Source organism: Hydractinia symbiolongicarpus, chromosome 8 (assembly GCF_029227915.1).
Source record: "Hydractinia symbiolongicarpus strain clone_291-10 chromosome 8, HSymV2.1, whole genome shotgun sequence".
Lineage (NCBI taxonomy): Eukaryota > Metazoa > Cnidaria > Hydrozoa > Anthoathecata > Hydractiniidae > Hydractinia > Hydractinia symbiolongicarpus.
Genome location: NC_079882.1, coordinates 18292569 through 18304995, shown reverse-complemented (window position 1 = coordinate 18304995; position 12427 = coordinate 18292569). Strand labels below are relative to the sequence as shown.

Below are 12427 nucleotides of genomic sequence, written 5' to 3'. Positions count from 1 at the left end.
TGAAGTTGAACAAAATTTCCAGAAAGAATATAAGCGCAAATTAAGATTGGATCAAATTGAAATTCCTGATCCTTATTTCATCACTGTTAGTTGGATAAATGAGTAAGATGGTGTTAAGTTGCGGCCAATCGTTTCATATCCTGATATACTTTATTATTTGATTTTCTTTTCCGTCAGAGCTGGGAAGTAAAGATTTAAACGACTCTAAAAACTCAAAGGCATATAGTTACTACAACTCAGGGTGGCTTAAGCCTTTACTTTACCATCCAATAGATGTAAACAGCAAGTTTTGTGTGTTGAAAACTGAGTGGTAGGAAATCTTAAAATATCCGGGACACTTATCACACAAGTTATGGATAGTTTAGAAAAAAATGGTAAAATACGGTCGTGCCATTGCAATTGTATTGCTGGAAGAAGCGAAAGGTGTAATCATGTTGCAGCAATGATGTTTCGTGTTAAAGCTGCAGTGAGATTAGGGCTAACCAATCCAGTAAATCAAATGAATGGTTTCCCTGTAATAAAAGTTATTCCTGTTAAAATCAAGAATTTAAATTCAGCAGAGAGGATTTTGGCCAAAAAGGAAAAAAGAAAAGGTCTTTGGTTTCCATACTTAAAAAAATGTTTTACCCTGTTCATGACACAGAATTAAAATTGCCAACACTGAAGCTGTTAGAAAGATTGACCTAGAAAACACTATCCAAACAGCAGTTTCAAAGGCAAAAGTCAAATTTATGAGAGAGTTGGTTACAGCAAATATTTCCAAACCACATGACCTAATGAGTATTGATGATATCATATTAATGTCAGGTAGTATTGCAGAGTTCCACAAAAACCTCTCCATGACAACAGAAAATATAAAGAAAATTGATTCTTTAACTTATGGGCAAAGTTCAAATAAATCTTGGTTTGACTTTCGAAAAGGAGTTGTAACTGCGTCAAAATGGCATGATGTACATACAAAAATGTTTAAATTTAAAAAAGGCTATTATGTTGATATGTGGCAGTTACATCAAAAAATATCTGGTATGGTATTTGCAAACCCAGACATACTGATCGAATTGTAACCTGTTCCTGTTGTAAACAAACAGGCAGGTTTGGAAATTAAATGCCCATATTCCATCAATCATCTCCCAATGATGTCAATGCCAAATTGGGTTACTTAAAAAACAATAACAGCTCATTATTCTTAAAGAGAAACCACAGATATTTTTTGCAGTGCCTTACAAAGTCAGATGATAGATGTGCATATTTTACATGGCTAGTCTCACAAATATCGAGGGATATAGCCTGTCTATTATTTCCAAGAGAGGCCGTGGCTTAGATTGAGAGTCCTAGAGTATTTAATGTTCATTTTGAGCTACGCAGACCCAATTAGAGCCCGCGCTCTACTAGACAACTCCCGGCAACATCCAACGGCCCACACAGTATGCTAATTTTTCAATTTCCCTCACATGGCTTGGGTTAACCCTGGGCCATGGTAACATTCACTCGCCCATGATGAATCGCCGTCAAGAGGAATCGAACTCCGGTCTCCCGCACAGAGTACGAGAGCTATAACCACTAATCTACGGCGCCACAAAAACAATTGTTATTTTATGGTTTGTACGCTCCATGGTCATATTATCAAACATATTAATTTTGACAGTGACCAAACTTAAATTGGTGGAATACTATCAGGAGCATTACTTGAGGACAATTTATAACAGCTAGAGTGGTTGATTGCAGGAAAGAGGGGAAACATAAAAGCACATACAAAAACATCTATTTTTATAGCTACAAATTTAAAATTCATTATTTTGTGCAAAAAATAGGTAGCATTATCAACAACATTTTCTGTAAGTAATATACGTCACCTTACATTCTGTAGTTGGTATGAAATATTCCTAAGGATTCGAATCCTGGCAGGAGTTGTTTGCTATATTATAGGCTTAATATAAACCAAAGTATCTAAAACAAAGAAATGAAATACATGCTTTATGCATGTTTTATGCCAAAATAATGTATTTTATTATATTTGGAGCTATAAAAGTAGCTGTTTTTTAAAAAGATTTAAACCAGTTGATTATGTTGTTTTCTTCTTCTTTACTTTCGGTTTGATCAATAGAAGTTTCAAATTACACAGAGCAGCACAGGTTCTCCATCAACAAAATGTTCAGAGCACACTCGGTCACTGGCACAAGGTTACCATTCTGATTTATCTCTATTTACCCTTCGTAAAGCAATGATCCACTTCTTTCGTTTTTCGTAAGGGAAACAGTATATCCTTTAGGGGGGATTTAACCAACATTCACACTCTTTTCTAGTTTTTCCCTCGTGAACAGAATTCAGCTCTCCACTTAAAAATCCTGGCATTGCTGTTACAACATCCATTAACTGCACAGTTTGAACCTCCTATATTTATAATCCACAAATATAATTCTGCGAAGAAGAAGATTCAACTGCACAACTTCACGGGCGGTAGTGTTTACTTTTTTGACCAAACTAATTAGAGACCATGCCCCAAACCGCGTTAAGATTCATAATGGCAGATGTTCTTCTAATCGATGCCGAGAATGCCTTTAACTCAATTAATAGAAAGGTAATGGTGCATAACATTTCGAAGTTATGCCCAATATTTGCTACGTTCATCAACAACTGTTATGCTGTACCCGAACGTTTATTCGTGATAGTCGGAAAGGAGGTTCTTTCGAGGGAAGGCACCACACATGGCGATCCGACGTCGATGGCTTCGTATGCTATTGGAATCATACCATTCTTGAAAGCACTTCTCAACAATACACGTTCGAATGACCACACCCTGAAAGAGGTTGCATACGCTGATGATTTTACTATTGCTGGGAAACTTTACGAAATTAAAGAATTTTGGTCGAAAATCGTTGAAATACGGCTACTTCCCGAAAGCGACTAAATCCCATCTAATTGTGAAACAAGAGTATCTACTTAGTGCTGAGCAAAACTTAGATTTAAATATTTTGGTAACATCGACTGGTCAAAGTCATCTCGGTGCAGTCATTGGTAGTCAGTCTTACAAGATTGAATATTTTAACAGCAAAGTTGCAAGTTTAGTTGAACAGCTAAAACTTCTCTCAAAGCTTGCTGAACTAGAACCTCAATCATCTTATTGTGCGTTTGTAACTGGTTTTAAAACTAAATTGACATTTCTTTTCCGGACCGTTCCTGACATAAAAAAATCACTTCAACCGATAGAGACAGTCGTCAGAAACGAATTCATACCTGCGATAACTGGTGGTCATCTATGCTCCGAAAACGAAAGTCTTTTGCTATCACTTCCCACACGATTTGGTGGATTGGATCTCACAATTTTTCCTGACGACGCACAAGTACAATTTAACAATTCGAGAATAATCACAAAATGTCTTGTCGACTCAAAAAGCAAGACATTGACGGTATCTACGATGTTCGAAAAACAAAAACAGCTAAAGCACAAGTTAGAACTTTAAAATTGGATATCCAGAAAGAGAACCTGGCCCTATGCAGAAATAACATGACGGTGAAGCAAGTTAAGGTAAACGACATCAACCAACAAAAAGGAGTCTCCAATTGGCTCAAATTAAATATTTATAGTATAGCTGTATAGTAGAAAAGAGAAAAAAATAATACGCGCTTAAATGCCAAATGGGGGCTTCGCTTAGTTCTGCAAAAATGCCATAGTGGATCATACAATCAATTAATTTCTATTTTCAAGCTGTCTGGAACCATTTTTACAGTCCTTTACGGCGCAAAATAAGAAGTTATCATCTCTTTGAATAGTTTAAAATAAAAACTAAACAGTCCACAACCAAGAAAAGCGGCCGTTAATACACCAATTCGACACGACCGGGCCCCGCTCGGAATTGGAAGTTTGGACTCTAATTACCTTGATTAAAAAATATTAGCGCGGGTCATTTTAGATTTAGAAAACGAAGTATAAACATCACAGTAATTAATCGCCTTCATTGTGTTTATTATATATCTTACTTAAATGCTGCAAAATGAGTTATGACATGATATCTCGTATGAATGCGGAAGAGCTTAAAAAGTATTTAAGACTGCGGGCACTAAAAGTTACTGGGAGAAGCTTGTTGCTTGTATATTTTCTGGTGTTAAGGGGGATTTTCATGAAACGAATTGAACGGTGACTTCGACAGCGAATTCGATGGCGAATTCGCCGTTCAATTCGCTTCGTGAAAATCCCCCTTTTCTACTTTTCAGCGAAGCGAATATTTCGATGCAAAATCATAACAAACAAAACTGCGCATGCTCAGATACAATTCGCCTTCAAATTCGCCGCTCAATTCGCTTTGTAAAAATCCCCCTTTAAAAACAACGTGCAACTAGTGTGGTGAGGTGCTGAAGTTGAACAAAATTTCCAGAAAGAATATAAGCGCAAATTAAGATTGGATCAAATTGAAATTCCTGATCCTTATTTCATCACTGTTAGTTGGATAAATGAGTAAGATGGTGTTAAGTTGCGGCCAATCGTTTCATATCCTGATATACTTTATTATTTGATTTTCTTTTCCGTCAGAGCTGGGAAGTAAAGATTTAAACGACTCTAAAAACTCAAAGGCATATAGTTACTACAACTCAGGGTGGCTTAAGCCTTTACTTTACCATCCAATAGATGTAAACAGCAAGTTTTGTGTGTTGAAAACTGAGTGGTAGGAAATCTTAAAATATCCGGGACACTTATCACACAAGTTATGGATAGTTTAGAAAAAAATGGTAAAATACGGTCGTGCCATTGCAATTGTATTGCTGGAAGAAGCGAAAGGTGTAATCATGTTGCAGCAATGATGTTTCGTGTTAAAGCTGCAGTGAGATTAGGGCTAACCAATCCAGTAAATCAAATGAATGGTTTCCCTGTAATAAAAGTTATTCCTGTTAAAATCAAGAATTTAAATTCAGCAGAGAGGATTTTGGCCAAAAAGGAAAAAAGAAAAGGTCTTTGGTTTCCATACTTAAAAAAATGTTTTACCCTGTTCATGACACAGAATTAAAATTGCCAACACTGAAGCTGTTAGAAAGATTGACCTAGAAAACACTATCCAAACAGCAGTTTCAAAGGCAAAAGTCAAATTTATGAGAGAGTTGGTTACAGCAAATATTTCCAAACCACATGACCTAATGAGTATTGATGATATCATATTAATGTCAGGTAGTATTGCAGAGTTCCACAAAAACCTCTCCATGACAACAGAAAATATAAAGAAAATTGATTCTTTAACTTATGGGCAAAGTTCAAATAAATCTTGGTTTGACTTTCGAAAAGGAGTTGTAACTGCGTCAAAATGGCATGATGTACATACAAAAATGTTTAAATTTAAAAAAGGCTATTATGTTGATATGTGGCAGTTACATCAAAAAATATCTGGTATGGTATTTGCAAACCCAGACATACTGATCGAATTGTAACCTGTTCCTGTTGTAAACAAACAGGCAGGTTTGGAAATTAAATGCCCATATTCCATCAATCATCTCCCAATGATGTCAATGCCAAATTGGGTTACTTAAAAAACAATAACAGCTCATTATTCTTAAAGAGAAACCACAGATATTTTTTGCAGTGCCTTACAAAGTCAGATGATAGATGTGCATATTTTACATGGCTAGTCTCACAAATATCGAGGGATATAGCCTGTCTATTATTTCCAAGAGAGGCCGTGGCTTAGATTGAGAGTCCTAGAGTATTTAATGTTCATTTTGAGCTACGCAGACCCAATTAGAGCCCGCGCTCTACTAGACAACTCCCGGCAACATCCAACGGCCCACACAGTATGCTAATTTTTCAATTTCCCTCACATGGCTTGGGTTAACCCTGGGCCATGGTAACATTCACTCGCCCATGATGAATCGCCGTCAAGAGGAATCGAACTCCGGTCTCCCGCACAGAGTACGAGAGCTATAACCACTAATCTACGGCGCCACAAAAACAATTGTTATTTTATGGTTTGTACGCTCCATGGTCATATTATCAAACATATTAATTTTGACAGTGACCAAACTTAAATTGGTGGAATACTATCAGGAGCATTACTTGAGGACAATTTATAACAGCTAGAGTGGTTGATTGCAGGAAAGAGGGGAAACATAAAAGCACATACAAAAACATCTATTTTTATAGCTACAAATTTAAAATTCATTATTTTGTGCAAAAAATAGGTAGCATTATCAACAACATTTTCTGTAAGTAATATACGTCACCTTACATTCTGTAGTTGGTATGAAATATTCCTAAGGATTCGAATCCTGGCAGGAGTTGTTTGCTATATTATAGGCTTAATATAAACCAAAGTATCTAAAACAAAGAAATGAAATACATGCTTTATGCATGTTTTATGCCAAAATAATGTATTTTATTATATTTGGAGCTATAAAAGTAGCTGTTTTTTAAAAAGATTTAAACCAGTTGATTATGTTGTTTTCTTCTTCTTTACTTTCGGTTTGATCAATAGAAGTTTCAAATTACACAGAGCAGCACAGGTTCTCCATCAACAAAATGTTCAGAGCACACTCGGTCACTGGCACAAGGTTACCATTCTGATTTATCTCTATTTACCCTTCGTAAAGCAATGATCCACTTCTTTCGTTTTTCGTAAGGGAAACAGTATATCCTTTAGGGGGGATTTAACCAACATTCACACTCTTTTCTAGTTTTTCCCTCGTGAACAGAATTCAGCTCTCCACTTAAAAATCCTGGCATTGCTGTTACAACATCCATTAACTGCACAGTTTGAACCTCCTATATTTATAATCCACAAATATAATTCTGCGAAGAAGAAGATTCAACTGCACAACTTCACGGGCGGTAGTGTTTACTTTTTTGACCAAACTAATTAGAGACCATGCCCCAAACCGCGTTAAGATTCATAATGGCAGATGTTCTTCTAATCGATGCCGAGAATGCCTTTAACTCAATTAATAGAAAGGTAATGGTGCATAACATTTCGAAGTTATGCCCAATATTTGCTACGTTCATCAACAACTGTTATGCTGTACCCGAACGTTTATTCGTGATAGTCGGAAAGGAGGTTCTTTCGAGGGAAGGCACCACACATGGCGATCCGACGTCGATGGCTTCGTATGCTATTGGAATCATACCATTCTTGAAAGCACTTCTCAACAATACACGTTCGAATGACCACACCCTGAAAGAGGTTGCATACGCTGATGATTTTACTATTGCTGGGAAACTTTACGAAATTAAAGAATTTTGGTCGAAAATCGTTGAAATACGGCTACTTCCCGAAAGCGACTAAATCCCATCTAATTGTGAAACAAGAGTATCTACTTAGTGCTGAGCAAAACTTAGATTTAAATATTTTGGTAACATCGACTGGTCAAAGTCATCTCGGTGCAGTCATTGGTAGTCAGTCTTACAAGATTGAATATTTTAACAGCAAAGTTGCAAGTTTAGTTGAACAGCTAAAACTTCTCTCAAAGCTTGCTGAACTAGAACCTCAATCATCTTATTGTGCGTTTGTAACTGGTTTTAAAACTAAATTGACATTTCTTTTCCGGACCGTTCCTGACATAAAAAAATCACTTCAACCGATAGAGACAGTCGTCAGAAACGAATTCATACCTGCGATAACTGGTGGTCATCTATGCTCCGAAAACGAAAGTCTTTTGCTATCACTTCCCACACGATTTGGTGGATTGGATCTCACAATTTTTCCTGACGACGCACAAGTACAATTTAACAATTCGAGAATAATCACAAAATGTCTTGTCGACTCAAAAAGCAAGACATTGACGGTATCTACGATGTTCGAAAAACAAAAACAGCTAAAGCACAAGTTAGAACTTTAAAATTGGATATCCAGAAAGAGAACCTGGCCCTATGCAGAAATAACATGACGGTGAAGCAAGTTAAGGTAAACGACATCAACCAACAAAAAGGAGTCTCCAATTGGCTCAATGTATTGCCAATCACTGAACAAGGTTTTTATCTCAACAAGCAAGAGTTTTGGGATGCTATGCGTCTACGCTACAGTTAGAGCATTCCCAACTTACCCAGCACTTGCGTGTGTGGAGCTCGATTTGACGTTGAACACAGCATGAAGTGTAAGATGGGTGGCTTTGTTACGAGATGTCACAACGACATTCGTGACCTCACATCAAAGTTACTCAAGGATGTTTGTCATGGCGTACAGTTAGAACCGAATTTGCTACCGCTGACTGGAGAACATTTCGATTTAAAGAGTGTAAAAACCGGTGATGATTGTAGACCGGACATTCGTGCTCGTGATTTTTGGATAAACGGCCAACAGGCATTTTTTGTCGTAAGGGTTTTTGACCCCATACTCTAGGAGCCTAGGGGGGTTGAGTATGCACTTCAATGTACACTAGATCTGACTTCAAATCCTGAAAGTACATGATGGAAAGGTCAGAAAAAACTTACTTTCCCATTTTGGTTCATGGTCGTTTGGCGGGAAAGATGGCGGAAGGGCGCAAAAAATGCATAAGGGCGTAATTTCCCAAATATGGTCATGTTATATATCAATCGATCACAAATTTAATACTGATCAATAATCACATTAGAATTTGGAGTATTGTAAATTATTTTATTCAGGCTCTTGATAAAAAATCTTGATCAAACGATAAGAGTAAAACGACACTATATATATAAAAAACTATTATAACAAAAATATCATGCGCCTTTGTTCGTTGATGATATAGAGATTTACTAATTTCATCCGAATGGGTTTTGACACTCTTCGCGTTTGCAGTTACAATATTGACAACAGTTAATGTTATTTATTCGACATATACAGACATTAGCTCGAGCACATTTCAGACAGTTGCAAGGCTGTGGTAAATCATCAGGCAAAACGTCATCTTCAGTTATTTTTGGTTTCAGGCAATCACCTTCTTCATCCAATACGTAGCCGTAATGTGTTGGATCTATGTCAATACTTCTCACAAATGGGGCATGTAACCATACATACGTTTGAAGATAGGCACGTTTAATATGTAATATTGCACTCGACGATGTGGGAGGAAGCTTCTCTAAATCTAACAGTTGCGATTTTTTATAATAGATCTTGTTTCGTAACTGATCAAATGTTGTAACGTCCTTATCTTTTGAAATACAATGTACCACAAAATGTTGTGCTAAGTCGACTAATTCTTCATTCAAAGTAGATACACCAAAGAAAGGTAGTTCACCAAAACAACTTCCAGACGCAACTTTTAATGCTGCTGTTTTTGTTCCAATTTTGCTTGTTGTGTCGCATCCTATAAAAAAAGATTTCATGAATTGCATGTTTAAAGTGAATGAACAGTTAAATTTTGAATACATGTTTACATTGCAGGTCTACAGTTACTACATTACCAAATGTACTCAATATTCTCAAATTATGGTTCAACCTGTTAATGCATGCACAGCTGGTAAAATATCTATAACTTCAGGAGCAATCCTCTCTGCCAGGTCATGAACAGGAAATGCAAATGTTGTACCGCTCCTACCGCTGACTACCCACAACTCATTCAAACCATTGAAAATCCAACGCTTGAAATGGTAAACAGAACATACAAAAACATCAGTATCTGGAGAAGCAACTATAACTTTCTCAAATCTTTCTTCTGAGATTGACTGGCTAACATGGTACATGATGCGATCATCAGCTTCTTCGTGATCATTGCTGAGTGATGGAACAACAGATCTCTCCCCATTGCAAAGCTTCAAACAAGATGTTATATCATCGGTGTTTGCACCACCAAGGAAAACAGGAATTTCTGATCGACAACACTCAATCATCCAATTGATGAACATTTGCTGGAGACCCATTTTGTTTTCTGAGGATGACCAAAACCTATCCATTTCAACAGGTAATTGCTGCTTGAAGTGTGTAATTTTGACTTCGATTGGATCAGCTTTCATTCTCCTATTACGTTCATCTTGTTTGATACTTTGTTGAAGGTACAGATCGAATATTATGTCTATCCTTTCACAGTTTTTCGATAGGTTGACAAATATCTTCCATAATGCCTTTGCAAAATCTAGCATACACTATAGCTTCTATATCACGTTCAAATTTCACAATATAGCCATTCAAGCACTTTCTGTGATACACAATGTCAGCTGCAAAAATATCACCAGGACACTTGAGTAACACACATCTGTCATAAACAGCATCTTTGTTGAATTTTATTGCAGATAAAAATGAATTAGCTCGTCTTATTTCGCAAATTCGAAAACGCTTTAAATCACCTTTGAATTTGATATGGTTACAAATAACACATGGCTTCTCAGCTAGAGGTGGAGGACTGGAAACATTTGATTTTTTTCGTTTTGGTTTAACTTCAAGATCTTCTGTGCTTGTTGCTGTTTCATTCCTACTTTTAAATCTCTCTTTAGAACGTACATACCGGGGATAGCAAGTATTGACATGGTAGTTGATATCATCGTATTGACTCAATGGTATCCCCTTCAATAAATCATCATTCAAACTTTTTGAACAGTTAAATATAGCATTTCTTCCATTCTCTGTACTTGTAAGTTTCTTGTTTCCCTTATTATCTTGTTTTTTCTGACAAATAATACACTTGGGAAGGTCTTTTGTACTCTTTTTACTATCTTCTTTTGTACAAGACGGTGCATGTAGCTTTGTAGGCGATTCAACACTAGTCATTGCATATTTTTAGTTCTAAATAATTAAAAAGAGAAATTTTTATATCATGCACGATGAACAAGAGCTATAAAATATCACGAGACAAAACTTACAATTCATTCGCATGATAGTATTCACATGTAATTTATTTACTTTTTGTCCACACTTTAGGTATGATTTCTATACTCAATATAAAACAATACAAACCTGCAAAATTAGCAATGATCTACAATTAAAATGCAACATGTAGTAAACAAGAAAATATACACAACATTTTTTTGAAAAGACAATATATTTTTTGAAAAGATAAGATACCGAACTTCACTTAAATGCTTCTAACTTTTGAACGGTACATTTTCAGACCCAAGTTCTAATGTGATTATTGATCAGTATTAAATTTGTGATCGATTGATATATAACATGACCATATTTGGGAAATTACGCCCTTATGCATTTTTTGCGCCCTTCCGCCATCTTTCCCGCCAAACAACCATGAACCAAAATGGGAAAGTAAGTTTTTTCTGACCTTTCTATCATGTACTTTCAGGATTTGAAGTCAGACCTAGTGTACATTGAAGTGCATACTCAACCCCCCCAGGCTCCTAGAGTACCACTGCCTCGAGGTACAGCAAGCAAACTTTACAGCAATCTTTCATTTCAAACGAGAACAAGAAGAAAAGAAATTACAATCGTAGAATTTTGAGTGTTGATAATGGCAGTTTCACGCCGCTTATATTTTCAATTCACCGAAGCATGGGTCGCGAATGCATCACTTTTTACAGTCGGCTTTCGGAAATGATAGCGGATAAGAAGAACATACCCATTTCAACTGCAGTCACACATATACGCACAAAACTTTGTTTTGCTCTGTTGAGATCTGGTTTAATATGTTTAAGAGGTTCGAGAAGTTTATATAAAAAGTTCGATGTAGGAGATGATATTGTGGTTGATCATGAAATTTCAAAGTTAACGGTTAAAACGTTAGCTAGGAATATGTTGTGTTATGTCGTGAATTAGTCCCTCGTAGTCATATAATGTTCTACTTATTGTTGTAAAATTATGTGTAAAGAAAATATTAATTGCAAAAAAAAAAAAAAAAAAAAATGTTTCGTGCGCACCCTACATGCACTCAATTAAAAACACGAAAAAAGTGTGTGCACAAAGCCATGTGGATTATGTTATGCTGGATGTCATAAGGTATTTCTTCGTCATTAACTTGATTTCATGATAGGCTAAGTGTAAATGTAAAATCAATATAGAAAGTGTTGCAGAGAGGTTGCCAAGGCAAAGGCATGAAACACGGCAAGATAAGGGCACGGCAAAGGCAGGCAAGGAAACAGGAAGAGGAATCAGCAAGGTAGGAGTAGGCAAGGCATAAGACGCACAGGCAAGGGCATAGTAGGCAGGCACCAGAAAAGGCATAGGAAGGGTAGGCAAAGGCAGGCAAGGAAACAGGAAGAGGAATCAGCAAGGCAGGGTTAGGCAAGGGAACGGCAAGGCAGGCGCCAGGCACCTTAATAGAAAATCTCCCCCCCCCCCCCCACAACTCAAAGATTACGTATATTCAACATATCTAAGATATGTATCATATTAGTCCAGGAGTATAGCTATAAAGTATTGAGGTGGCAATATTTCAAATTCAATAGCTCAAACACAGGTCTCAAATTTATATTGGGTCAATATATATCATTTTTTGATAAATCTGAGATTATAAGTTAACTTGTTCCAATGACAACAACAATAAAAAGGCAAGATATAGAAATAATCATAGAAGTTCACGAAGAAGGCAAAACTTTTACCTAGTTGTTTAC

The 12427-nt window shown here is 36.5% G+C and overlaps 1 protein-coding gene across 9 annotated transcripts in view; it reads left to right on the top strand.

Moving 5' to 3' along the window:
- Window positions 1-10670: 10670 nt before the first annotated feature.
- Window positions 10671-12427, top strand: part of LOC130655469 (serine-protein kinase ATM-like) — a 255466-nt gene continuing 253709 nt past the window's right edge. For all 9 annotated transcript variants that reach the window (XR_008984665.1, XR_008984666.1, XM_057458230.1 and 6 more), the window contains exon 1: window positions 10671-11813. The gene's annotated coding sequence lies outside the window, so the exon portion shown is untranslated. The remainder of the gene's footprint in view (window positions 11814-12427) is intronic.